Source organism: Rhinatrema bivittatum, chromosome 13 (genome assembly GCF_901001135.1).
Source record: "Rhinatrema bivittatum chromosome 13, aRhiBiv1.1, whole genome shotgun sequence".
Taxonomy (NCBI): domain Eukaryota; kingdom Metazoa; phylum Chordata; class Amphibia; order Gymnophiona; family Rhinatrematidae; genus Rhinatrema; species Rhinatrema bivittatum.
In genome coordinates, this window is record NC_042627.1 from 81445684 (window position 1) to 81471801 (window position 26118).

At 45.8% G+C, this 26118-nt stretch overlaps 1 protein-coding gene across 1 annotated transcript in view; it reads left to right on the top strand.

Moving 5' to 3' along the window:
- Positions 1–26118, top strand: part of NOX5 (NADPH oxidase 5) — a 141596-nt gene that overhangs the window by 10897 nt on the left and 104581 nt on the right. Inside the window, exon 3 of the mRNA XM_029574444.1 lies at positions 7934–7994. The gene's annotated coding sequence lies outside the window, so the exon portion shown is untranslated. The remainder of the gene's footprint in view (positions 1–7933; positions 7995–26118) is intronic.

Below are 26118 nucleotides of genomic sequence, written 5' to 3' on the forward strand. Positions count from 1 at the left end.
GTGAGTGTGCACGCATGCATGCCTAAGGTGCCTGGCAGCAACAGCATTGTGATGGCAGCATGTACCGCAAAGAACTTGGTCTGCATGGAGGCCGCAAGACTGCTTTGGGGTGAGTTCTGCCAGTCACTGGACAACCCCACAACCAGCAAACATTGTAACAAACCTCATGGGCATCTGTTGTAAATGTTTGGGATCCAACTATGATATGGTTAATTACTACAGCTGTGGTCATATGTCCCCCAGGTCTCAACAATATTGGGCCTGGAAAATGAAGGCTGTCCATAAGTTCTCAAGGATAAGGGCACCCACGGTGTTTGCAGTTTCTTAGCATCCAGTCAGATGAATCCAGGACCAAGCGGGTTATGCACCTCTACCAGCAGATGGAGTTGGAGCAAACTGACGTCACAGTACATATACCCCTGCAGTGACATCAGCCTGCCAGTATTCTCCATCTCCAGCAGATGGTGTACGTGCATTTCCCTACTGGAGATTGTTTCTTTTAAAGAAAAGGAGTTTTAAGGAAATAAATTCGCTCCATTCTCTTTCGGTGATACCAAATGATCCTGCCCACAGTTGAGAATTCCTGAAGATCCGTGGTCCCTCAGACGAGTGCTTTGGTCCGGTAGCTGGTTTCAGCCATCGTGGGCTTAGCTGCTGGAGCAGATAAAAGGCAGTGGGTGCAGGAAGCAGAGCTTGGCGGTGACTGCACATGCCCTCTTCCCCTGCAGCTAGAGACTGTCTCTGTACTCAGCCAGGTAAGGCTGAGCGCCAGTACGTTAAAAAAAAAAAAAAATTATATAGAGACCTAGAAGGAGGTTTTTGTTGTAGGGCTTCCTACAACAAAAATAACCCATGCTATAGTTACACAGTGTTAGGTTCCATATTAGTAGCTACCACCCAGAAAAGAGATCTAGGTGTCACAGTGGATAGTACATTGAAATCGTCGGTTCAGTGTGCTGCGGAAGTCAAAAAAGGAAACAATGTTGGGAATTATTAGAAAGGGAATGGTGAATAAAACAGAAAATGTCATAATGCCTCTGTGTACAATTCTGGTCGCCGCATCTCAAAAATGATATAGTTGTGATGGAGAAGGTACAGAGAAGGGCGACCAAAATAGGGGATGGAACAGCTCCCCTCTGAGGAAAGACTAAAGAGGTTAGGACTATTCAGCTTGGAGAAGAGACGGCTGAGGGGGGATATGATAGAGGTGTTTAAAATCATGAGAGGTCTAGAACGGGTAGATGTGAATCTGTTATTTACTCTTTCAGATAATAGAAGGACTAGGGGGCACTCCATGAAGTTAGCATGTAGCACATTTAAAACTAATCGGAGAAAGTTCTTTTTTACTCAACGCACAATTAAACTCTGGAATTTGTTGCCAGAGGATGTGGTTAGTGCAGTTAGTGTAGCTGTGTTTAAAAAAAGGATTGGATAAGTTCTTGGAGGAGAAGTCCATTACCTGCTATTAATTAAGCTGACTTAGAAAGTAGCCACTGCTATTACTAGCATCAATAGCATGGGATAGACTTCGTTTTGGGGTACTTGCCAGGTTCTTGTCGCCTGGATTGGCCTGCTCGAAACAGGATGCTGGACTTGATGGACCCTTGGTCTGACCCAGTATGGCATGTTCTTATGTTCCCCTGATCTCTGTGCTTGGCGCACTGGTCCGACATTCGTCCCACTCAGTGGGAGAACAAGGGACATGGTCAGCTTAGCAATTTGAGGAGCCTCCTTATGCTAGACTCTGCTCCAAGGCTTTTCACTGCGCGCCATATGTTAATCTACAATGGCACTTCACATACTTTCTAAGGCTGCCTGCTACAGGATTGTTGGTCTGGTGTGTGCGTCTAGCTGTGCACCCAGGTTGTGCGCCCAATTTTTGACGCACAGTCGGGCTTTGCAGTCTGCATCCATGTTAAGCAGTGTCGTATTGGCCACTTGCTTTCCTCTGCGCACAAGTAGTACTGTGCGCTTACGTTTTTTTGGGCACCTAGGTGGGTGATGCCTAAGAGTTGGATGCAAAATTTTGGGCGCCTAGGTTGAGAGTGCATTAAATAAATAAATAAAACAGCTAGATGCACGACTCCGGCTGCTGCTCAGCTGCTGCTCAGCACCCTATCAGCCATAATGGCACCTGTACCTAAGCATCTTTCTCTTTGCACTGCTTGTTATATTTGGGCGTCTCAGCCAGGAGTGCCTGCTATTTATTTATTTATTTTATTTATTTATTTAAAATTTTTGTATACTGACATTCGTTTAGAAAACATCATATCGGTTTCCATAGAACAAAAAAGTAGCCAACAGGGCTTTACATAGAAACTGAATAAAGTAACTAGAGGAGGGGGAGGGGGTGAGGGCTTTACAAAGAAAATATTAGGAGAACTGGGAAGGGGGGGGGGGGTAGAGGGATAAGGGAAACCAAGGATATGCTGTACATGTAAATTCAAGGCAAAAACATAATTAAATGCAAATATAGCTTATGTACAATAATAATACAATGGGGGGAGTTAAGAGAGGGGTTTAAGAAGGTTTAAGAATGCTAATTTGTGCCAGCATTGTTTGGAGGCTCAGGGAGAGTTGTCTTCCTCTGATTTCACTAAGCCTGATTCTTCCCAGCTGGATGTGGGTCAGGGTAAAGACAACTCAGGTGGGGCGCTTGATTTTGGAACTCCGCTAACTTGTTCCTCAGCAGGGAAGGCAGCTCACTGAGTACACATCAGGTACCTCCTGGTCTGGATACTTCTACTTTTTCATGAGTAGAATTTTTCGAGGGGTTGACAGATGCGAGCTGTGATTTGTTCCGCACTTCAGCCAAAGGGGTGGCTTCGATAGTAGCGGCCAGGCGTCAATTATGGTTGAGAAATTGGTTGGCCAATGCAGCCTCCAAGGCTAACCTCACTAAATTGCCCTTTAACGGCTCACTTTTGTTTGGCAGCGATTTGGAGAAACTGGCCAGTAAGTGAGGTGAATCTCTGGTTCCTCATTTGCCGGAGGATAAGAAGCAGGCGCAGCGCTCCTTTAACATGTGGTTGTGCTAGAGGATCCAAGTGTGTTTGATCCTATAGAGGAGCGACCTTTCATAGGACTCAATCCTTTGATAGTCCTTTCTTTCCCAACAATCCAGAAGAGGCACAGGCTTGGGTAGTAGAACCTCCCACGCCTCCCAGTGAAGGTTTGCAGACTCACCCCCAGGGACAGGAGGTAGGAGAACACCTCTCTCTTTTATCAGAGGTGGGTCGAGATCACATCGGTTCAGTGGGTCCTGGAAGTGATACGAGAAGGATATGCGATGGAGTTTCACAGTGTTCCTCAGGATGTGTTCATGGAGCCTCCCTACCATTCCTCACAGAGGAAGCAGGCATTGGAGGGTACATTGGCAAGGCTTTTCAGTCTGAGGGCTGTGGTTCCAGTTCCCATGTCTCAATAAAATACGGGGCAATATTCAATTTATTTCATTGTGCTAAAGAAGGAGGGCTCTCTTCATCCCATCCTAGACCTCAGAGGCATCAACAGTCATCTGCGAGTGAAGCCTTTTCACATGGAAACATTATGTTTGGTGATAACGGCTGTGCAGCCTCGAATTTGACCTCTGGATCTGTCCGAAGCATTATCTCCACATTCCCATCTGACTAGAACATCAATGCTTCCTACATTTTGCAATTCTGGGATGCCACTTTCCGTTTCGGGTTCTTTCCTTTGGTCTGGCCATCGCTCCCAGAACCTTTTGGTAGAAGTTGTGGCAGAGTTGAAAGAGGATGGAATCCTAATACACCCGCATTTGGACAACTGGCTGATTCGCACTAAATTGCTGGAAGAGAGCTGGCTGGTGATTTCCCTGTTGCGGGAGCTCGGCTGGGTGGTGAACCTGGCCAAGAGCAATCTTCAGCCTGCTCAGTCATTGGAATACCTCTGGGTTTGGTTCGACACAAAGTTGGGCAAGGTTTTCCTGCCAGAAGCTTGAATTCAGAAGTTGCTGGCGCAGCTCCGTCTGTTGATGAACACTCTGCACCCAACTGTGTGGTTTTACCTGCAGGTATTTGCCTTAATGGCCGCAACCCTGGAAGTGGTACCCTGGGCAAGGGCGCATATGCATCCTCTGCAGCGCTCCCTGCTGTGTTGGTGGAACCTGCAGTCTCGGGACTATTCAATTCGGCTCCACTTGCCAATGGAGGTCTCCTCCCAACTGCAGTGGTGGCTGCAGGTGGATCACCTAAGGAGAGGAGTCTTGCTAGCCCCATCGGACTGGCTAGTACTGAAAACAAACACAAGCCTCCTTGGTTGGGGAGCTCATTGTCAGGAACTGACAGCGCAAGGATATTGGAATGCAGAAGAATCTCTCTGGAACATCAATTGGCTGGAAGCCAGGGCGGTCCAGTTGGTATGTTTACAGTTTTGCAACAGGCTGTGAGGTTGATCGGTCTGAATAATGTCTGACATTGCAACAACTGTGGCTTACATCAGTCGGCAGTGAGGTACCAAGAGCCAACAAGTGTCACTGGAAATAGATCAACTTATGGAATAGGCAGAAGTGCATCTCCAAATGACCTCAGCCTCACATATAGCAGGAAGAGACAACGTAAGGGCAGATTTTCTCAGCAGGGAGAGTCTGGATTCAGGAGAGTGGGTGTTGTCAGACGAGGTGTTTCAGCTGATTCTGGACCGCTGGGGTCCTCCGTTCCTAGACCTTTGGCGACTTTGTGCAATGCAAAAGCTCTGCGATTCTTCAGCTACAGGAGTGATCTGAAGTCATTGGGATCGATGCCATAGTGCAGGAGTGGCTGGAAGATAAGTTACTATATGCCTTTCCTCCATGGTCCATGTTAGCAGATTGGTTTGGAGGATTGAGCGCCATAGAGACATGGTGCTCTTGTTAGCTCCAGACTGACCCAGGAGACCATGCGGATCTGCGGAGGCTCCTGGTGAATTCGCCTCTTCGACTTCCAGAGGTGCATAGACTGTTGCGATCTTTGGATGTCAGGAGACATTGTCAGATATCTGGAGGTTTCTAAGCCGTTCTGGAAGTCTGATCGCCTGTTTGTTCTTCATGGTGGTACTAGACAGGGAGAGCAGGCCTCGCGGGCTACAATAGCTCACTGGATTATGGAGGTAATCATGGCTGCATACGTGGATGCAGGGAAGCCGTTACCTACTAATTAGTGCTCATTCCACTGGGCTCAAGCAGTATCATGGGCAGAGGTTAGATGTTGTACCCTGTCGACTTTTGTCAAGCTGTGACATGGTCCTCCTTACACAACTTTTGCAGGTATTGCCTGGAGGATGCTGCCTATGCACATGCGGTTTTGACTGGACCGAGGGCAGCCTCCCGCCCTATTTGGGAGTAGCTTAGGTACGTCCCACTTCTTCTGGATTCATCTGACTGGACGCTAAGAAATGAGAAATTACTACTTACCTGATAACTTCCTTTTCTTTAGGATAGTCAGATGAATCCAGCTTCCTTCCCATAGCTGCAGAATGATTGCATTATTGTCCTCTTGTGTGACTACGTGTTACATGGAATACTGGTAAGTATTAATCCAGGCCCTAGACTTATGTTTATGCATTCTTGTCTGAGTTTAGTGTTGCCTGTTGGCTGAGTATTGAAATGGTTACTTGTTTTTAATCAAGAATTTAGCTAGTCTGTCCACAGTTGTGTTTGAAGACAATACTGGCAGGCTGTCACTGCAGGAGTATTTGCACTGTGAGATCAGTTTGCTCCGTCTCCATCTGCTAGTAGAGATTAGGGATGTGAATCGTTTTAGGACGATTAAAATTATCGTCCGATAATTTTAATATTGTCTTAAACCGTTATGGAACACAATACAATAGAGATTCTAATGATTTATCGTTATAAATCGTTAGAATCGTGAGCCGGCACACTAAAACCCCCTAAAACCCACCCCCGACCCTTAAATTAAATCCCCCACCCTCCCGAAACCCCCCCCCCCCCAATGACTTAAATAACCTGCGGGTCCAGCGGCGGTCCGGAACGGCAGCGGTCCGGAACGGGCTCCTGCTACTGAATCTTGTTGTCTTCAGCCGGCGCCATTTTCCAAAATGGCGCCGAAAAATGGCGGCGGCCATAGATGAACACGATTGGACGGCAGGAGGTCCTTCTGGACCCCCGCTGGACTTTTGGCAAGTCTTGTGGGGGTCAGGAGGCCCCCCCCAAGCTGGCCAAAAGTTCCTGGAGGTCCAGCGGGGGTCAGGGAGCGATTTCCCGCCGCGAATCGTTTTCGTACGGAAAATGGCGCCGGCAGGAGATCGACTGCAGGAGGTCGTTCAGCGAGGGTTCCGGCGCCTCGCTGAACGACCTCCTGCAGTCGATCTCCTGCCGGCGCCATTTTCCTGCCGTCCAATCGTGTTCGTCTATGGCCCCCGCCATTTTTCGGCGCCATTTTGGAAAATGGCGCCGGCTGAAGACAACAAGATTCAGTAGCAGGAGCCCGTTCCGGACCGCTGCCGTTCCGGACCGCCGCTGGACCCGCAGGTTATTTAAGTCATTTGAGGGGGGGTTCGGGAGGGTGGGGGATTTAATTTAAAGGGTCGGGGGTGGGTTTTAGGGGGTTTTAATGTGCCGGTTTTGCGATTTTACGTTTTTTTTTGATTTTTCACGATTTTTCACGATATTTTACCCCCCCCCAAACGGCAACAATACGATTCCCTCCCCCTCCCAGCCGAAATCGATCGTTAAGACGATCGAGGACACGATTCACATCCCTAGTAGAGATGCATAGCCCACTTGTTCTGAATTCATCTGACGGTCCTAAAGAAAAGGAAATTATCAGGTAAGTAGTAATTTCTCATTTCATAATACAACATGTGAAATTTAATTTTGTCAAACTTGAGATGATCAAATTTTGATTCTGGTCAGTGAAAATTGAAGAGAAGGCACAGTTGGTTAACACTCCATGAGGATTTTATGGCAAAAATCATACTACAAGGTCTGCAGAGAGCTTGTAGAAAGGAACTAAACGGTGAAAACGCCAAGATTTTAAGCAAGCCGTAATGAGAATTTGTTCTGTAATTTTAAAGCTCAAAGATGACCTCAGGGATCCTGAGGAGAGAATTCACAAGAGATACTCATTTGATTTCAGTGTGAAAGAAGGAAAAACCACAAATGAGGCACATCATGTGGTTGTCAGCATGCATAGGGTTATGCCACTGCATCAGCATAAATATTTGTGCATTTATTTTTTATTCTGATCCGTGCTTTCTTTCTGCAGTTCAGAAAGATTTTTTTTTTTACCTTACTAACTTGAAGGCCAGGAAAAATCTGTCTCAAATCCATCCCCTGTGTACTCACGATATTTAAGGTAGCACATCAAATCTTCTATACCAGGTAACATATCTGGGCAGCACTGGGAGCCATCATCAACCCTAACAGCTGGAGGGACATCTCTACCAAGATGATCCTTCAGTGTTGCTTTATGACTGGCAGGAGCTGTCACAGTAGCGGCAGTCTCCGCCTTCCTGCCCTGGGATCAGGTGCATCATCTCTCTGGAATGCCCCACTACAGCAGGTCTTGATAAACAGCTGATTTAAACCCAAATCTCCTGCATCGTAGCCCTCGGTGCTACTTGAACCATTAACCTGACCCACATCAGTTATTTCAAGCCCGTTCGTATCCCCTGTGTATAGAGGGGATTTAAATGATTTAACTGTTTGATTAGATTGGTTGGTTTGACCTTTTCAGCACATAAATTCTCTTTGTGGGGAGATATGCTGGGTCACACTTAACTCAATCAAAGTATAGGTTTTTCCTAACTCCATTTTATGATTTAAGATCTTTGTAAACCATTGTGATGGCAAAGCCGAACGACAGTATATAAAACTTGATAAATAAAAATAAAATAAGATATAGGCTAAGAAAGTATTGAATGTGTATTTAGTAAATGAAATAATTCAGTATGGATTTTTTTTTTTTTTTTAAAGATCTTCACATTGCCTTTAAAAGCATCTAACAATGTTCAAAAGACAGAAGTGAACACCAATGGTAAGAACCTTCAGTTATTTGCAAGGGGCTGTATCCATTTATACCATTTGTGCAGTAAAAAAAAAAACCAGTTGATGTGGGACAGTTAATTTTTTAAACTTCATTCTACAAAAGTTAGTGTTTTTCTTCATGTTTAATTTTAATTTCTTATAGGTAAATGATTTGACATTTAAGTATCTCTTTAAAAAAAAAAAAAAAAAAAAAAGTACTGTGTAAATCTTCCTTCATTGCTGCTTATTCTCTTGAGGTCAATATTTAGTGATGCCACAAGCAGCAAATTTATCACGTTAACTTGTCCCAGATATTCAGCAAGACTTTGGTGCATAAGTCTCCGCTGAACATACCGGATAAAATTATGCAAATAACTTTTTCCATCTATAAGCAGTTCTGAATTAGCTATTCTCCCAGGACAAGCAGGATGTGGTCCTCACATTTATTTATTAGTGGCTTTTCTATACCGATGTTCGAAGGACATCACATCAGTTTACATGAAACAGGAAGAAAATAAATTACATAAGTAGATAATGGGGGAGAACATAAGATGAATAACATAAGACATAATAAGATGGAGGTGGGAAGGATCAAAGAGATAGGTAACATAACTTTAAGAACATGGAGATTAAAGAGTCAAAAATAACAACTTTGAAAACATGAATTTTACAGAGACAAAAATTGTCTTTAAGAACAGGAAGTTTACAGTGACAAAAATGGAGCTGGGTGGATGTGATGGGGATGGAAAGGACAGGGGGAGGGGGGTTATGTGAAGGCTTGTTTCAAAAGCCAGGTTTTAAGTTTGTTTTTTTTGTTTTTTAATTTGTGAGGGCAGGGTTCCAGACACAAGTCAGGTGGCATATCATTCCAATTTGAGGGTCCTGCAATGGATAATGCTCTTTCTTTGGTGGTTGTAAGGTGGGAGGATTTAGTGAGGGGTATGTGCAAAGATCCGTTGTATGCGGATCTGGTGGGTCTATTGGAGGTGTGGAATTGTAGGGAGTCGTTGAGCCAGTGTATGTTATGATTGTGTAGTGTCTTGTGTATGATGGTGAGATGACATATGATGTCCGGTGACATCACTGGAGCCCCCAGAGTGCAGCCTCGTCTGCCTTCCCAGGAATTGAGTTGAACAGGAACTCCTCGAAAGAATTTCCATCAGTGAAACAAGCTGTTTTTCCATCGATAAGCATGCTGAATTAGCCATACTACATGAGTGACATCAGGCGGCACTAGGCAGAGCTGTCTCTCAAAGCTTTACAGTTTTTTTGCCCTACTGGGTAATCGCAGCAGTTCCCGCGTGAATAATCGTTCCAGAAGTCTCCCCAGTTATCTTTTGTCTGCGCATCGCTTGGACGATGGAATTCTTGTCTCTCGATTCCTCTCCTCAGTTTTTCTGTAAAAGTTCGCTTACGTGAACCCCAAACAGCACTTTTCAGTGCTCAACATAGCACAGAAGAGGTCTTTAAGATCATAAGAGGTCTTGAACGAGTAGATGTGACTCGGTTATTTACACTTTCGAATAATAGAAGGACTAGGGGGCATTCCATGAAGTTAGCAAGTAGCACATTTAAGACTAATCGGAGAAAAATTCTTTTCACTCAGCGCACAATAAAGCTCTGGAATTTGTTGCCAGAGGATGTGGTTAGTGTAGCTGGGTTCAAAAAAGGTTTTGATAAGTTCTTGGAGGAGAAGTCCATTAACGGCTATTAATCAAGTTGACTTAGGGAATAGCCACTGCTATTAATTGCATCAGTAGCATGGGATCTTCTTAGTGTTTGGGTAATTGCCAGGTTCTTGTGGCCTGGTTTGGCCTCTGTTGGAAACAGGATGCTGGGCTTGATGGACCCTTGGTCTGACCCAGCATGGTAATTTCTTATGTTCTTAAATATTGTAGTTGTGGCCACAGCATGTCAGTCACTGATGGCCACAATAACTACAGTACCTGAATGTAATCTGCTTTGAAGTGGTGAAAAGCAGAATATAAAATAAAGATATAATTGTGATGGAGAAGGTACAGAGAAGGGTGACCAAAATAAGGGGAATGGAACAGCTCCCCTATGAGGAAAGACTAAAGAGATTAGGACTTTTTAGCTTGGAGAAGAGACGGCTTAGTGGGGATATGATAGAGGTGTTTAAAATCATGAGAGGGAAGATGTGAATCGGTTATTTACTCTTTCGGATAATAAAAGGACTAGAGGGCACTCCATGAAGTTAGCATGTGGCACATTTAAAACTAATCGGAGAAAGTTCTTTTTTACTCAACGCACAATTAAACTCTGGAATTTGTTGCCAGAGGATGTGGTTAGTGCAGTTAGTGTAGCTGTGTTTAAAAAAAGGATTGGATAAGTTCTTGGAGGAGAAGTCCATTACCTGCTATTAAGTTCACTTAGAGAATAGCCACTGCCTTTAGCAATGGTAACATGGAATAGACTTAGTTTTTGGGTACTTGCCAGGTTCTTATGGCCTGGATTGGCCACTATTGGAAACAGGATGCTGGGATTGATGGACCCTTGGTCTGACCCAGTATGGCATGTTCTTATCTAGTGATGTTGAGGACATCCTAGTATCAGCAAGAAAACCTTCTACATGCCGTAACTACGCTTCAAATGGAGTCGTCTTTTCCACGTGGTACAAGGATCGTTCCATTGACTCACTAAACTGTGAACCTTGTCAGTTAGAATATTTACTTCTCATTTCCAGGAAAGGCCTTGCAACCTTTTCTAAACAAGTGCATCTAAGCACAATAGCAGTTTATACCAAGAGGAGATTGGAAATCCCACGTCAGTATATCCACTCATCTTCCGATTCATGAAAGGTCTCATTTGTCTATATCCTCCCAAACAAACACCTCCGGTGCCTCATTCTATCAGCCCACCTTCAAAGCCTCAACAACTACATTAGCTGCCCTCACCCATTAAGCCCCCTAAATATATAATGTACCCCTCACTGTAGCCTCCTCCCCCTTTTCGTTCTCCAACAGCCATGTAAAAAAATAGCCCCAATACAGCTAAGACAGTTATTTTTTTTAATTGATCAATTAACTCTATACTTAAGCCTGAGGTTTGAAGAAATAGCATTAATTTAACCTGTCTGCAGCTCTCATTTGCTGCTAAGTTCATTGAACTAAGATGCAACTTAGCTCAGTGAATTTAGTTGAACCAGGGATATTTTTTCAATAGCTGTCAGAGAATGAAAATTGGGGGCAGGGGCTTAATGGGTGGGAAGCTAAAGTGAGTGTATTAGTGGCTGGATGGACTAGAGTGAGGAGGTTGGGAGACTCAGTGGTGGATATATTAGTGAATAGGGGAGGTCCAGGGCAGAGGCTTTTATGTCCAGGGTGATGATTGAAAAGCTCCCAGGTCTGAGAACCCTGAAGCTAATGCCTTAAGCTAGTGAGGGTGGGAGTTGATTCCAGAACTCCCAGTTCTGGGTGCCCTGTAACTAAGACACCCAGTACTTGGAGCTATGGAATCAACCCCTCTGGGCCTGGGGATCCTTAACCAGTGCTCCTTGACTTGGGGCTCTTGGTCCAAGACTTCCTAATTCTTAGGGCTGTCAGGCCCAGGGTTCTGTGACTTTGGGTTTCAGGGATCCCAGATCTGGAATTGTCTGGTTAGGGGTTATTGGTTCTAATGTCTGTCTTGATTTACAGGTTCACAGGGGCAGGAGTGTTTGCTTTAGACATTTCAGACCTGGGAGTCCTCAACCATAGAGTTTTTGGGATGTCCCTAATGAATATGCTGAAATAGATTTGCATACAATTTGTGCCTCATGCATATTCATTAGTGATATCCTGTAAACCCGATCAGTTTGCAGCTTTCAAAGACTAGAGTTGCCCATCCCTGCGCTAAATGTTAATGGTAGTCAATGGGCAGGACAGGTGTAAGGTGAAAGCATGTGCCTAGGACTAGAACCCTCATACCTGATAGCTCCTGATTCAGGACCATCAGACCTGGGCTATACTTATTAACCTTCTGCCCATAGATTCCCTTTATGCAGGAAAGTGCTTTAAAATTTAACTTCATCTTTAAAGGTGTAGTAATACCTAATTTCCTTCATTACCATGCAGTTTTCATAGAAGTGTACTATTCTAACTACACTTTTGTATTGTAAAAATGTATTAAATTAGTAGATGTTTTAGTGCATAAAAATGTGCTCTAAAATAGTAGTGTAAAAGTGCATTAAGCTTAGCAATAGAAATTTTTCCCGTCGATAGCAGGGATGAATTAGCCATGCTGTCCTGGGATCTGTCAATCAGGTCCGGGAGGCGGAGCTTGATAAAGCAGAGGATGGTTTTTGTTTCCTCTGCGGCTGCGCGTGGGTTCCCGCGCAGGAAGTACAGATTCTCCTCAGTCTGTTCTTTCCGCACGCGGGATCGCACGCGGAGCTGACATTCTCCTCAATGTCAAAATCAGGGTTCAAACGCTGCCGCTGTGGTAAGGTGATGTCGGCCACGAACGGTCATGACCAATGTTACCGTTGCCTCGGCGGTAGCCACGATGTACCCAATTGCGAATTTTGCGCAAAAATGTCCCCGAGGGCCAAACGCCAAAGGGCCTACCGTCTGCAAGAGCTGTTAAGCACCTCGGATCCCTCGGAAGTTCACTCTTCACCGGGCCCGGTGAAGCAATTGAAATACTCGATGCCACGAACGGCGTCTTCAGACTCCTCACGCCCAAAGGAAAAGCAGGTACAAGGGAAACAGGGCTCTGTACTTCCCGACCACAGAGGGGCGTCAAGCAATTCCAGAAGGATTCGCAACGAGGCCTATCTCATAGGAAGGATCGAGCGCCAACAAAAAGACACAAAATGGCGCCAGAGACCTCGGAGTGCGCGCCTGCGCAGACAACGGCGCCGTTACCAATGGCGCGGTCACAGGAGGCACCGAAACAAAATAAGTACGGCGCCATACCCAAAAGCGCAAGCACCAGAGCGCCGCATGGCGCCGGAATTGACGCACCATTCAAAATCAAAATCTTCTCGCCACACGGCGCAGAAGCGCAAGACAGCGCCAGAGACAGCTTCTCATATGGCGCGGGAACCACCGCTCTTTGCGCCGGATCCAAAAACCTCAATAACGGTGCCGCAGTCATCGGCGCCGGGAGGGACGCCAGAGCCATCAGCGCCGAGGACGGCGCCGAAACCATCCGACAAGACGCAAAAACCACCAAAAGTGACCACCGCGCCACAGTCACGTCCACTTTCCATGGGGCGACCAGATACAGAATCGCCCAGATCGTCCTCCACACACAAAGTAGCATCAGCAAGGAATCTAACACGCCCGGAGGGGGCTTTCATAACGGAGCACACTGGCAAAAGGCCAGAGCTCTACTCCTTATCGGGCACTAAGCATCACGGCAAACATGCACATAAACGTAGACGAAGGTCTTCTTCAGTGGACTCCCCAGATCGGAGGTCACCCTCCACTCATCAGGAGCGGGAAGCACCTCACAAATCGTCTGCCCCAAAAACAAAACACGACAGGCATACAGGTAGATCTCAGCATAGACGAAGAGATCAGGTAGACGTCAGCCCTTCAACCTCGAGATCATCCTGGATCTCCCATTCAAGAAATTCACAATCACCTATTTACCTGACATCCTCGCAGGCATCTTCACCATCTAAACGATCCAGCACAACTAGAGACCCTAACGAACCTGCTGAGAAGCAACAAAAGTCGGCTATGCCACAGGCCACCAAGGATGCCTTTTGGCAACTATCACAGTCGTTAGCGGGGTTTTATAGTACGTTAGAAGCATCATTCACACTGGGTAAAGAACCCACGAATGCAGACACAAAACAGAAAGCTTCACCGCCAAGGGCTGACACAGGAGACACACCAGCCTCTCCTGACGGAATAACTCCACAGCCCTCTCCAATGCACTCGAACTCACCGGAACCCTATCAGTTTCAATCCGAGTCCCCCTCGTCGTCCACGGGGTACCCCTCCGATGTCCCGGAAGGTCAACGGGAATCATATTCTCCACCAGAGGACCTGTCATATCCTCGCTTTTTAGAGAAGATGGGTAACATCCTCCAATTACAAATTCAGAAGGAACCTGACCCCAGAGTGGAAACCCTAGGCCTCTTAAAAATATTTGATGTGCCGGGAGAACCTACCACACTTCCTCCACATGATCTCCTGCATGGACGACTCTTGAAATCTTGGGAGACACCCCAATCAGTACAGGCGGTTTCCAAGAAATCAGATCTCAAGTTTCATATCAAGAAGGACATTCCTTATACCCTCTCCCAACTACCACACGAATCCGTAGTTGTAGAGTCCGCTATGCAGAGATTTCGGAAACAAACTCCATGCCACCTATCCTCCCAACAAGGATCATAAATACTTGGATGAAATGGGTAGGAAAATCTACCAAAACGCGATGCTTACTACACGTATCATGCATCACCAATTTTACATGGTACAGTACTTGTACGAGTGTATACAGGCCACAAAGGGCTTACTTTCCACAACAAGGGAGCAAATGCCCCAAACATTACACGATATGGAGGAATATTCACGACATCTACTCAGATCAGTATATGAGGGCATGGAGACTTCCTCAAGGGCTTCGGCGACAGCAATAGTGGCGCGGAGGACAGCGTGGCTCCGCTCCAGCTCTATTAGAGATGATGTACATGAGAAGCTAGCCAATCTCCCTTGCACAGGAGAACACCTATTTGGCACAAAATTACAAGAGACGGTAGGAAAGCTTAAGGAAGAGGCACTGGCGGTACAATAGTTACAGTCCCATCAGACTTACCAAACCCCCAAACGTTTCTACCCATACCCTCGCAAGTCGTCATATGAGCGTCGACCTTACCGAGCTTATCAAGGATACCGCCCTCAACCTTATCCAACCTACCAAAGACAACAGAGTCACCAGCAACCATCCCAACTTCCACTTAGAGGCAAATCACGTGCGCAACGCCAGCAGAACCAACAGCAACCGGCGGCAGCCAAGCCGGCTCAATCTTTTTGAATCTGAAGCCACCACCACATCCATCACCACCGCCAGGGAGAATCCAGTCTTGTCTGCACATGTGGGAACACATAACATCAGATCAGTGGGTTCTGGACATTGTACGTCAGGGGTATAGTCTACATTTCCAATCAAAACCAAACCTGCCACAATTCACTTATCCAAGACAGGTGAAAACGCAACCACAGCTACAACAGGAGATTTTCCACCTTTGTCAAGCAAAGGCCATAGCACTCCTTCCTAAAACCTTTCACAATCAAGGTTTCTACTCCCCCCCCCCCCCCCCCCTACTTCCTGATTCCCAAGAAATCAGGAGGCCTGCGTCCCATCCTGGATCTACGGGAACTCAACAAATTCCTGGTGAAGGAGAAATTCAAAATGGTATCCCTGAAGTCAATCCTACCACTCTTACAACCCAACGACTGGATGTGTTCCATCGATCTGAAGGATGCATACACTCACATTCCAATGCACCCCTCTTCCTGGCATTACCTATGCTTCCACTACAAGCACAAACATTACCAATACAGAGTACTCCCCTTAGTGCATGGTAGTGGTGGTGGCTCACCTCAGACAACAGGGAATGACAATCTTCCCCTATTTGGACGATTGGCTAGTAGTAGCTCCGACCCGGGAGCTACTCCACTCTCATCTGCATCGCATCCTACAATGCTTGCAACAGTTGGGGTTGATAGTCAACTTCCAAAAATCTCATCTACAACCAGCGCAACAACTCCAATTTATAGGAGCGTATCTGGACACCACACAAGCCAGAGCGTATCTGCCGCAGGACAGACAACTTCAATTACGACAACTCTTACAGAGTTTACGGACAAAACAAGTAACATCGGCACGTCAGGTGCTAGTGGTCCTCGGCCACATGGCAGCAGCCAATTTCCTAGTCCCAAATACCAAATTACACATGAGAAGGTTACAGTGGGGACTCAAACGACAGTGGAAACAGCACTCGCAACCTCTCTCTCAATCAATCACCCTTACCAGGGAAATTAAGAGACATCTGTTGGTGGCTCCTTCCATCCACCCTAGTGAAAGGGGCTCTATTTCGCCAGCCCATACACAACACAGTCCTAACGACAGACGCTTCCCGAAGAGGTTGGGGAGCACATCTAGAGGTATACGAAACGCAGGGCCTATGGACGTTAGCAGAACAATCCCTACAGATCAACCTGCTGGAACTTCGAGCCATTCGCTTGGCTTTGCAAGCATTCCAGACATTCTTGCATGGCCGCAGACTCATGGTATATACAGACAATCAAGTGGCAATGTTCTATATCAACAAACAGAAGGGCTCAGGCTCCTGGACCCTGTGCAAGGAAACATTACAGATTTTTCACCTAGCTCATCAACAGAGCATACATCTTCAAGCGACTTATCTTCCCGGTATAGCAAATACAAGAGCGGACAGATTAAGTTGCATATTTCATCCCCACGAGTGGACCCTCAATGCGGAAGTAACACTCCAAATATTCAACAAATGGGGAACTCCGACAATAGACCTTTTTGCTACGGAACACAACATGCAACTTCCCAGGTTTTGTTCCATCCATCCAAGCAAACTCAGAATAGCGCAAAATGCGTTTCTGATTCCGTGGTCAACAGGCCTACTCTATGCCTTTCCACCAATTCCCCTCATCACCAGGACCATACAAAAATGCATAGCGGACAGAGCGCAAATGATACTCATCACCCCAGCCTGGCCGCGCCAACCATGGTACAGTTACCTCCTTCGCCTCTCAAGGGACGATCCGATCCGGCTCCCGAATCATTCGGACCTTCTGCTTCAGGATCAGGGGACCCTGCTCCATCTGCTACACTCCTCCCTCCACTTGACAGCCTGGAGACTGACAGGTGGTTACTAACGCAACAACAGGTATCCCATAGGGCACAACTCATACTTCTAGAGTCCAGGAAACCCTCCACTAGACTGAATTACAGTTACAAATGGAAAAGATATACCACCTGGTGTACATCACATCGTATATCTCCTGTGGATTGCACACCACAACAATTGCTAGACTATCTGCATACCCTTTACGAAAAAGGCTTAGCCACAGCATCTATTCGTGTCCATTTGAGCGCTATTGCGGCCTACCATAGACCTTTTAATAATGTCACAATAGCAGCTCATCCCCTTCTCGCTCGATTCCTCAAGGGCATACTACACATTAGACCACCTTCCAAGAAACCGGCGGTTCCGTGGAACATCAACATAGTATTGGAGCAACTGATGCATTCCCCATTCGAACCCATGGAATCAGCACACTTAAAATACCTAATCTGGAAAGTGGTATTTCTCGTCGCAGTCACTTCAGCGAGGCGTGTCAGCGAACTACAAGCATTAGTTCACTATGAACCATACCTACATTTCTTCCATCAAAAGGTAGTACTGAGAACGCATCCCTCCTTTCTGCCAAAGGTCATTTCGCAGTTTCATATTAATCAAACTATTGACCTACCAACCTTTTTTCCAAAGCCACATGCCAATGAACGCGAGGCATTATTACACACCCTGGATTGTAAAAAAGCATTAGCTTATTACAGAAATAGAACTGCTGCTTCATCACGTCCATCACAACTATTTCTTTCCTTTGACCCTAAAGGGCCAGGTCTTCCGGTCACGAAACGGACCATATCAAGCTGGATAATACAATGCATCCAATTCTGCTATAACAAACAGAACGTACCACTGCTTCAAAAGCACACCAGGTTCGTGCCCTATCCACCACCTGGGCACACCTCAGACATATTCAACCTATAGACATATGCAAAGCAGCAACATGGACTTCCCTGCACACTTTCACAGCACATTACTGCTTAGATCAGCAAGCTTTGGCGGATACACAGCTAGGTCAAACAATCCTACAATCCGCAACGGCTCACACCAAGTGATTGCCACAACCTGGTTCACGTTTCAAGAACAGAATAGATAGAACGTGATGGGAAGCTGGTGACTCCCAGGACAGCATGGCTAATTCATAACTGCTATCGACGGGAAAAAACAAGTTTGCTTACCGTAAACGTTGTTTCCGTAGATAGCAGGATGAATTAGCCATGCTGACCCACCCTCCTCCCTGGCAATCACCAATCATTCGATCTACCACTGCTTAATCACAGACTGAGGAGAATCTGTACTTCCTGCGCGGGAGCCCACACGCAGCCGCAGAGGAAACAAAAACCATCCTCTGCTTTATCAAGCTCCGCCTCCCGGACCTGATTGACAGATCCCAGGACAGCATGGCTAATTCATCCTGCTATCTACGGAAACAACGTTTACGGTAAGCAAACTTGTTTTTACAGTATTTTCAATCTCTTATGAATTTTACATTTCCCATTTCAGTAGTCCATTTTTAATTATCTTTTGCAGACTAATAAAAGAAAAAAGAAAAGTTAATTCCAACAGCTCCAGCACCACCCAGTAGCATGTGATCTTTGTGAAAATTCTCCAACTTAGCAGGGAATCCTTCTGACAAATCTAACAATCCCATGGCTGCATTAGTATGCCATCTTCTGAGAACAGCAATTCAAGATAAATAATTGCCCTTTCTTAATTCTGAAAGTTTTAAACAGCTACAAGAGTTAGGTTTCTGGAGGTCCATATTCAGCAGCGACTGGATATCTGCCTGGGATCAGCAGCAGCCACTTAGCCAGATAACTTCTTAGCTGGCTAAATTATTATCCAGCTAAGTGGTGGGTGGGGCAGGAGCATAATTGGGAGGAGTTGAGTTAGCTGGATAACTCATATTCAGAGAGTTATTTGGCTAACTGGTCATGCAAAGACCTGTTTTAAAGTTAGCCAGATAGACTTATGTGGCTAACTTTTAGATAGATGGGTATATTCAGTGGCACAGCCGCGCCACTGAATATCCAGGCTAAGTTAGTAGGATAGGTTTATCCAGCTAGCTAGCTCAACCGAATAATAGCTGAATATGGACCTCCTAATGTTTTACTCAAAAGGTAGAGGGGTTTAAGCAAAACCAAATGATTAGAAAAATGGAGTTGACATGTAAATTAGTAATTTTGCTTGAACTTTACACTGTCCAAAATGTGGAAAATACGATAAATACAAACTTAGTCAAAATTCCACCCTGTACACTTGTAACACAAAAATATGTATAAATCAATCTTTCATGCACGCAAAATATAGTTGATAATCATTAAAGGACCATCATTTATGGGGCTAAAACATTGCTTGACTCTTGAAGCAACTATAGTGTTGCCTCACCCACTATTATATAATCTTTGGTCCAATGGCCATTCTGATCCAAGTAAGTTGAATGACGTCAGATGTCACTGAACCAGATAGAACCATCCCCTGAAGAAGGAAGCGTGTCTTCCGAAACCCGGACTATGTAGGGTGCTTTGGTGTCTCATGATGATGAGCAAGTAACAGCAAGTAATAGTTACAATATGTTTTGTGAATGAAAGTGAGCATTTAATGAAGGTCCAGCAAGCATGCAGCTACGATACACTTTGAATGTAGAGCATCGCTGGATCAGTGTTTGATAGTGCTGGTAGCACTGGAACTATATTGAATATTGGAATATTACCAAGATAAGTGTAAAAAAAAGTTTCTCATATTTTTAAATGCATAATTCAAAACATATATATATAAATGACATTGGACCACTGATTATATAATAGTGGGCATGGCAACGCTATAGCTGCTTCAAGAGCCAAGCAATGTTTTAGCCCTATAAATGATGGACCTTTAATGATTATCAACCATATTCTGAGTACATGAAAGATTGATTTGTACATATTTTGTTTTACAAGTGCACAGGTTAGTAATTTGACATGCCTAGTGCTACGTGCTTAAATTTAATGAATCTCATTGTTCTCTTACACCTTACTATTTTATAAATAGATATGCATGTACAATGGAATATCTTATAACAAAAAATACTGTCTATTCTATAAATTGTGTATTATGATAATTTTGTATTATAATCATTAATAATGTCTTTCAGTGCCTCATTCACCAGTTAACGTGAAACTAAAAAAGGAAGAGCAAAAAACCCTGACACAACTTCAGTATATTCTGCAGAGCTTGCTAGAAAGCATTACAGAAAAGAAAACAAAAAGCAATGAAGCAGACAAATCTGGTATAAAGGAAAATCAACATTTGTATATCATTGACATAAATAAAACTAAAGAAACAAAACCCACTATGATTTCTTCATCAACCGCTAAAATGTCTCTTGGGATTCAGCCGAATGCTGCCACACAGGTTCCAGCTGTCAGTATTTCAATCAGGCCAGACATGAATCAAGAACAGATACCTTTAGAAGAAAAGTCAAACTCCAATTACACAGAGGAAGTTAGTGAAGAAGAGATTGTGAATAAAATTGAAAACCTTAATCAACAAATACAAAATGTGGGAAATTATGATGAATTTCAGGTGAGTGATGTCAACGACTACAGAAATGATATTGAAAAGGATTTGAAAGAAGAAAGAAGACAAAACTGAAGTAGGGAAAGAAGAAAAGAGAGCTATGAAATGTTTTATAAAGACAGTGCAACTTTTAATGGGAGCTGTGCCAGATCTGGAAGCTTTTCTAGACAATCCTTTACAGAATAGCATAGATAAGGAGGCTGTGGAAAAGGCCTTTGCTATCCTTGCTGTTTTAAAAAATTGTCTCTGCACCAGCCAGGAGAACACTGGTTTCCGAGTTCCATATACAGTTACAGGATGAGGTAAAGATTTTAAAATTGCTTAAGAAAAAGCATAATTGATTTTCTCTACCTCTGAAATTATAAAGCATGATGACAAATAGTAAGCCTTATTATATAGCACTGAAGTCATATGTTTAGTACACTGAAAAGGTATTGTCATTCAGACCTGACTTGTGATGTGATAGTTGTTTCCTACTAATAAAAACAAATCAATTTTCAGTGATTTGATGGAGTTTTTATTACTTTCCCAGAGACCTTTTAAATAAATATTTTAAAAAACATTTTCTATTTTTTTTTCTTCTACAGTGCCAGTTTTCCCATTAAACTCTTACTTAGCAGACATCACAATCATTATTGGGGCTAGTATTGAAACAGATCCAGATAAGTAAGTTAGCCAGATGAATTGCCTTCAGTTTTAGAAGGAGAAAAGAAGAAGGAAATTTAATTTGCTCCACTCTCCTGTAGTGATACCTTATGGTCCCTCCCTCAGTCGAGAATTCCTGAGGTGATATCCTTGGATCCCTCCCTCAGATGAGTGCCTTGGTCTGGTAGCTGATTTTCAGCCAGCGTAGACTTGGCTGTTTCAGCTGTATTTTTTTTTTTTTTTTTTTAAAGTTAGCGGGTGCAGGAAGCCAAGCGCGGCAGTGAGGGTATATGCCCTCTACCCCGGAGCTGGAGACTGATTTATGTACTCAGCTGGGACGGGCTGAGCTCAGGTAAAGTGTAAAAAAAAAATAATAATATAATCGGAGAAGGGGAGTTTTGTAGGGATTCCCCTCTCCTTCGGTCTTTGTGCTTGGTGCACCAATCTGACATTCATTCCTGCCTCCAAGGGAGTTTGGAGAGCGGCAACGGGAGTAGTCAGGCGATGCAGAGGTCAGGGGCTGGAGAGAGGCAACGGAGTAGTCAGGCGATGCAGAGGTCAAACCAGGTCAGCAATCTGAAGGAGAGACGAAGGAACAAGGAAACAGGAACGAAGGCGATCGGGAACCAGGAACTGAAGAAGCAACGAGTACTTGACTGGCGAGGGGACCTGTTGCAAAGGCGATTTGAGAGGGCGGAGCCCGGGCTTATATACCGGAGCTCCGCCGACGTCATCATCCGGAGCTGTGGCCAGGTTCCCTCCGCGGACCCTATTTAAAGACTAGCTGTGCGCGAGTGTGCTCTTAGGGAGGGGAACGGCGCTGGTCGCGACAGCGTCTCTCCGCAGGCCATGCAGAGAGGCCCAACATGGAGCATCAGAAGCTGTAGCAGAGCCAGAGGCACCAGGGGTGGCCCGAGGATGGAGCCGGCAACCACCAGTCGCCAGAGACGAGGGACCAGATGCTGGATTCCTTTGAAAGAGGTGAGAGGGCCGAGCCACGGATCTGCTGCGGCCGATGCGTGTAACAGTGTAGTGACTGAAATATGCTCTGTATAAGGCTAACTTCAGACTTGTGGTGCAACTGTTGATACAGAGTGCCAGATTGTTGTAATGCATGATATATGGGGTTACTGAAAGGGGAGATACATGTGCTCCAATTAATACAAAATACAGCAGCTAGATTGTTCACTGTGTGGGAAGCACATGACTGTATATTTGAGAGAACGTCATTGGTTACTTGTATCATCTATATAAATAAAAATGTTAAATAGTTTGTACGTCGTCACTAATCTCGCCAACCGCTTAACCGAATGCGTTCAAATTTGCACACAACATTCACTTCCCGTACGGGAAGGATCTTATACACTTACATTACATATAGGACACACCTGTGACAGGTAATACAAGTTTAAAAAATTGCTTACACAAAACAGCAACATCTGGTGGCAGTCAGCGCAAGCGCAACCTCTTAACCTTTCACACACACTCACACCCCACCCCCACACAGGGCTATTGTCTTTCATTCACACTCCTTCATAACACACAGAAATCCACACTCATCACACCACGCGCCTACCAATGTCACTTATTTCACCCACCCTCCCAAAACACACCAAAAACACGAATTCCTGGCTGCTACATTGGGAAGCCACACATTTCACACACCCTCCGATTTTAAATTAAAGTACTCTCTTCCACCCACCCACACACTGCACTCCGATCACGCACTACACCTGAAACAAGTCCGTGCTTCTCCGCCGGCACCACAGGAACGGTCCGGGACACATCGCATTCAGTAGGGCCGTCGGATGCCAGCAACCAAAATGGCGCCAGCGGACCTTGCCCTTACTATGCTATACGGAGACAACAATGACGTCGGTACACCATGTGACATAGTAAGGGCAAGAGCCCGTCAGCGCCATATCCTCAGTGGACATTTGCCCTTACTAGGTCAGGAATCCTGATGCACCACTTTCACCAGTGAAGTTTTGCAACATGGCAGCCGGCGGAACAAACCCTAGCACACACCCTCGCCACCGGCTGGCAGTTTACACAGGTAGCCGGGGAGGAGCACGGTGGGGGACCGTTCTTATTTTCCGCCGCGTGTTTTTCACTGGTGGGGGGGCACTCATTCTCCACATCTCCCGAGAGGGGGGCTGTAGCGTGGGTTGCTCTATTTCGCCAGGTTGGGGGGGGGGGGGCCAGGAAGGTGTGCTTGCATATTTAAACTATTCTTTGCTGGTGCTGTTCATTTGGGGTAAAAAAACCAAAAAAACCACACACTAACTGTAACCTTTACTGCTCTGTTCTGTTTTTTCAACTTAACCAGGCTCAGCCACAGCAACGCGTGGCAGAGTTCAGCTAGTATAGAATACAATTTAAAATACTGATGATGACATACAAGAAGCTTCAGGAAGAAGGACTTGTATATTTGAATGATCTTCTCCAAAGATATTGTCCTACCAGACCACTGCATTCTGAAAGAAAATCTTTTCTTACTGTTCCATCATTCAGAGGCTAGATGGCAGGTGACTTGTAAAAGAGCTTTTTTCAGTTGCAAGCCCTATATTATGGAATACTTTGCCTCATTAATTAAAAGATGTGCCAGAATTGTCAGATATTAAGAATAAACTACAAACATTTATTTAAGCGGGCTTTCTCCATCTCCCCTTAAGAAACCAGTACTGTGAGTTGCCATAAGCAAGAGTTAAGTTACTTGATGGATTAATGCATAGTTTTAATAATTTTATAATCCTGTTGTTCCCTATACATACAAGGATCAGTCCAGAGAAGTGGGTTGTGTATTCCTACCAGCAGGTGGAGTCAGAGAACAATTAGAACTTTGGGCACTGCTACATAACGAGAGAGCCACCTGCAGTCCCTCAGTATTTCTCTGACTCCAGCAGCTGGAAGACAGGCACTTGCAGTCTTAGTTAATTTTTCAGTTTAGTTAGATTTTTTTTTCTCCGGGTTTTTTTCTTCAGGATTGCTTCTTGAGGTGTTAAGGACCCTCGTGAGCCATCCCTCAGTCGAAGCCGGACATCTGGGGGGTTGGTTACCTCCATCTGGGTTTCGTCCGTCACCACTCAGAGTGTGAAGTCCAGGGGCTCCTGGTTACTCACCTCCATGGCTGCTCCCCGAAAGCTGCTTCTTCGACCCTCTCTACTCTACAGGACTCAGTAAAGTTTAAAAAAAAAAAGTAAAACTGAGTGAGACTTCCTCTGTGGTTTCGAGCTGAGGTAAGGAGTCAGGTTGGGACAGCCAGCCTTGCAAGCACTCTGGGTGTTTGCAGCCCTTCGGCCCCCTTTCCCTCTACTCCCGGGCTCTGGGTTGCTCTGAAGGGACGGGGTAAGTAGTGTTCTTTCTTCCCTGGCCAGTTTTTTGTGCGGCTCACGCGCTCAGTAGCGTGACCCGTTGCAACGGGCCTGTCGGCATTTCTTTCTCCCACCTCAGTTTCGGCATGCATTTTTTTCTTCAGCTCCGGTGGGGGAGGTTATCGCGGCCTTGCTCCTTCCCGATATCGGACCGCCAGTAGCGTGCCATTTTTTTCTATTTTTTCCGTTCCTCCCCTCAGCTCCTGGGCCGCGTGGCTGCGCGTTTTTTTCCAAGGGGCCCTCGCTTTCTCTCCGCGCTCTGTCAGGCATGTGGGCGCGAAGGCAGAATTTAATTTTGTTTTTTCCCTCCCTTATCCTTCCTAGGGATGGAGAATTCGTCGGGCCCTGAGCCCTTCCCCTGGGATAGGGGGTCTTCATGCCGAGGCTCAAGGGAGGAGGGATCCCCTCCAGTCTCTGCCCTTGTGGCGGACGACAGCACTGGGGGACTGAGTGAACCGGCTCCTCAGGATCCCATTCCAGCAGATGGAGACCCGGAGGGATTTTCGCCGGAGTTTGTCTTGTTAATGCACCAGGCTTTCCTGGCCAGAAAGCAGGCGGGCTTCAGGAGGCAAATTCAGTCAGTGGGTCTTTCCAAGCCACCACTCAAGAAGGGTCGACTCGAGGAACAGCAGGCCCGCGGGGGAAGTGATGGTCCACAGGGGCCGCAGACCCAGCCCCCATGCTCTGGAGTTCCAGATCCAGGTTTGGCTCAGGTTCCAGATTTGGTTCCTGATCTTGGGAACCCTGATCAAGATGCTACAGATGATGATTTGCCACCCACAGAAGGGGATGATCCCAGCGTGGTCCGCCTTTTTAAGCGGGAGGAACTACGACCCCTTATTCCCCAAGTGTTGGAAGTTCTGGGGCTTAAGATCTCTCAGGAAGAATCAGATAGTGATGGGGTTAATCCGGTTCTTGACGGAATACGGGGGCCCACTTCGTCCTTTCCACTGCTTAAAAAGGTTTGCAAGCTGGTGACCCGCGAGTGGGACTCACCGGATGCGGGGCTCAAGGTGGGCAGAGCTATGGCCAAGCTCTATCCTCTTTCAACAGATGTCTTGGATCTTCTGAAAATTCAGAAGGTGGATGCGGTGGTTTCAGCCGTGACAAAAAAGACCACTATTCTGGTAGCGGGTGCTGCTGCTTTAAAAGATATGCAGGACCGTAAGCTGGAGATCCAGTTGAAGTGAGTCTTTAAAGTGGCTGCATTGAGTCTTCGGGCCACAATCTGTGCCAGCCTCATGCAAAGGGCATGTTTGTGCTGGGTTCAGGCCTCTAACACCACTACAGGAGCTGGCAGTGGTGCCGCCTTGGAGGGCGCTTGTTTGAAGGCGGGCATCGCATATGTAACAGATGCGCCTTACGATCTAGTGCGAACTTCAGCGCGCAGCATGGTTTCTGTAGTGGCTGCGCGCCGATGCTGTGGCTGCGCAATTGGTCAGCGGATTTGTCTTCAAAATCTCAGCTGTGTAACCTCCCGTTTTAAGGGTAAGCTCCTGTTTGGTGAGGAATTGGAGCAGCTGGTAAAGCTACTCTGAGAATCTAAGGGGCATAAGTTGCCTGAAGATAAAGGCCCACCAGAAAGTTGTTTCCTTCGCGGCCGCGTTTTCGGAATTCATACCTATTTCGTTCCGGCAGGTATTCCTCACCTTCCACGTCTAAGCAGACCTCAGGACAGCAACAGTCCTTTCGAGGGGGTCGTCGTCCCGGCC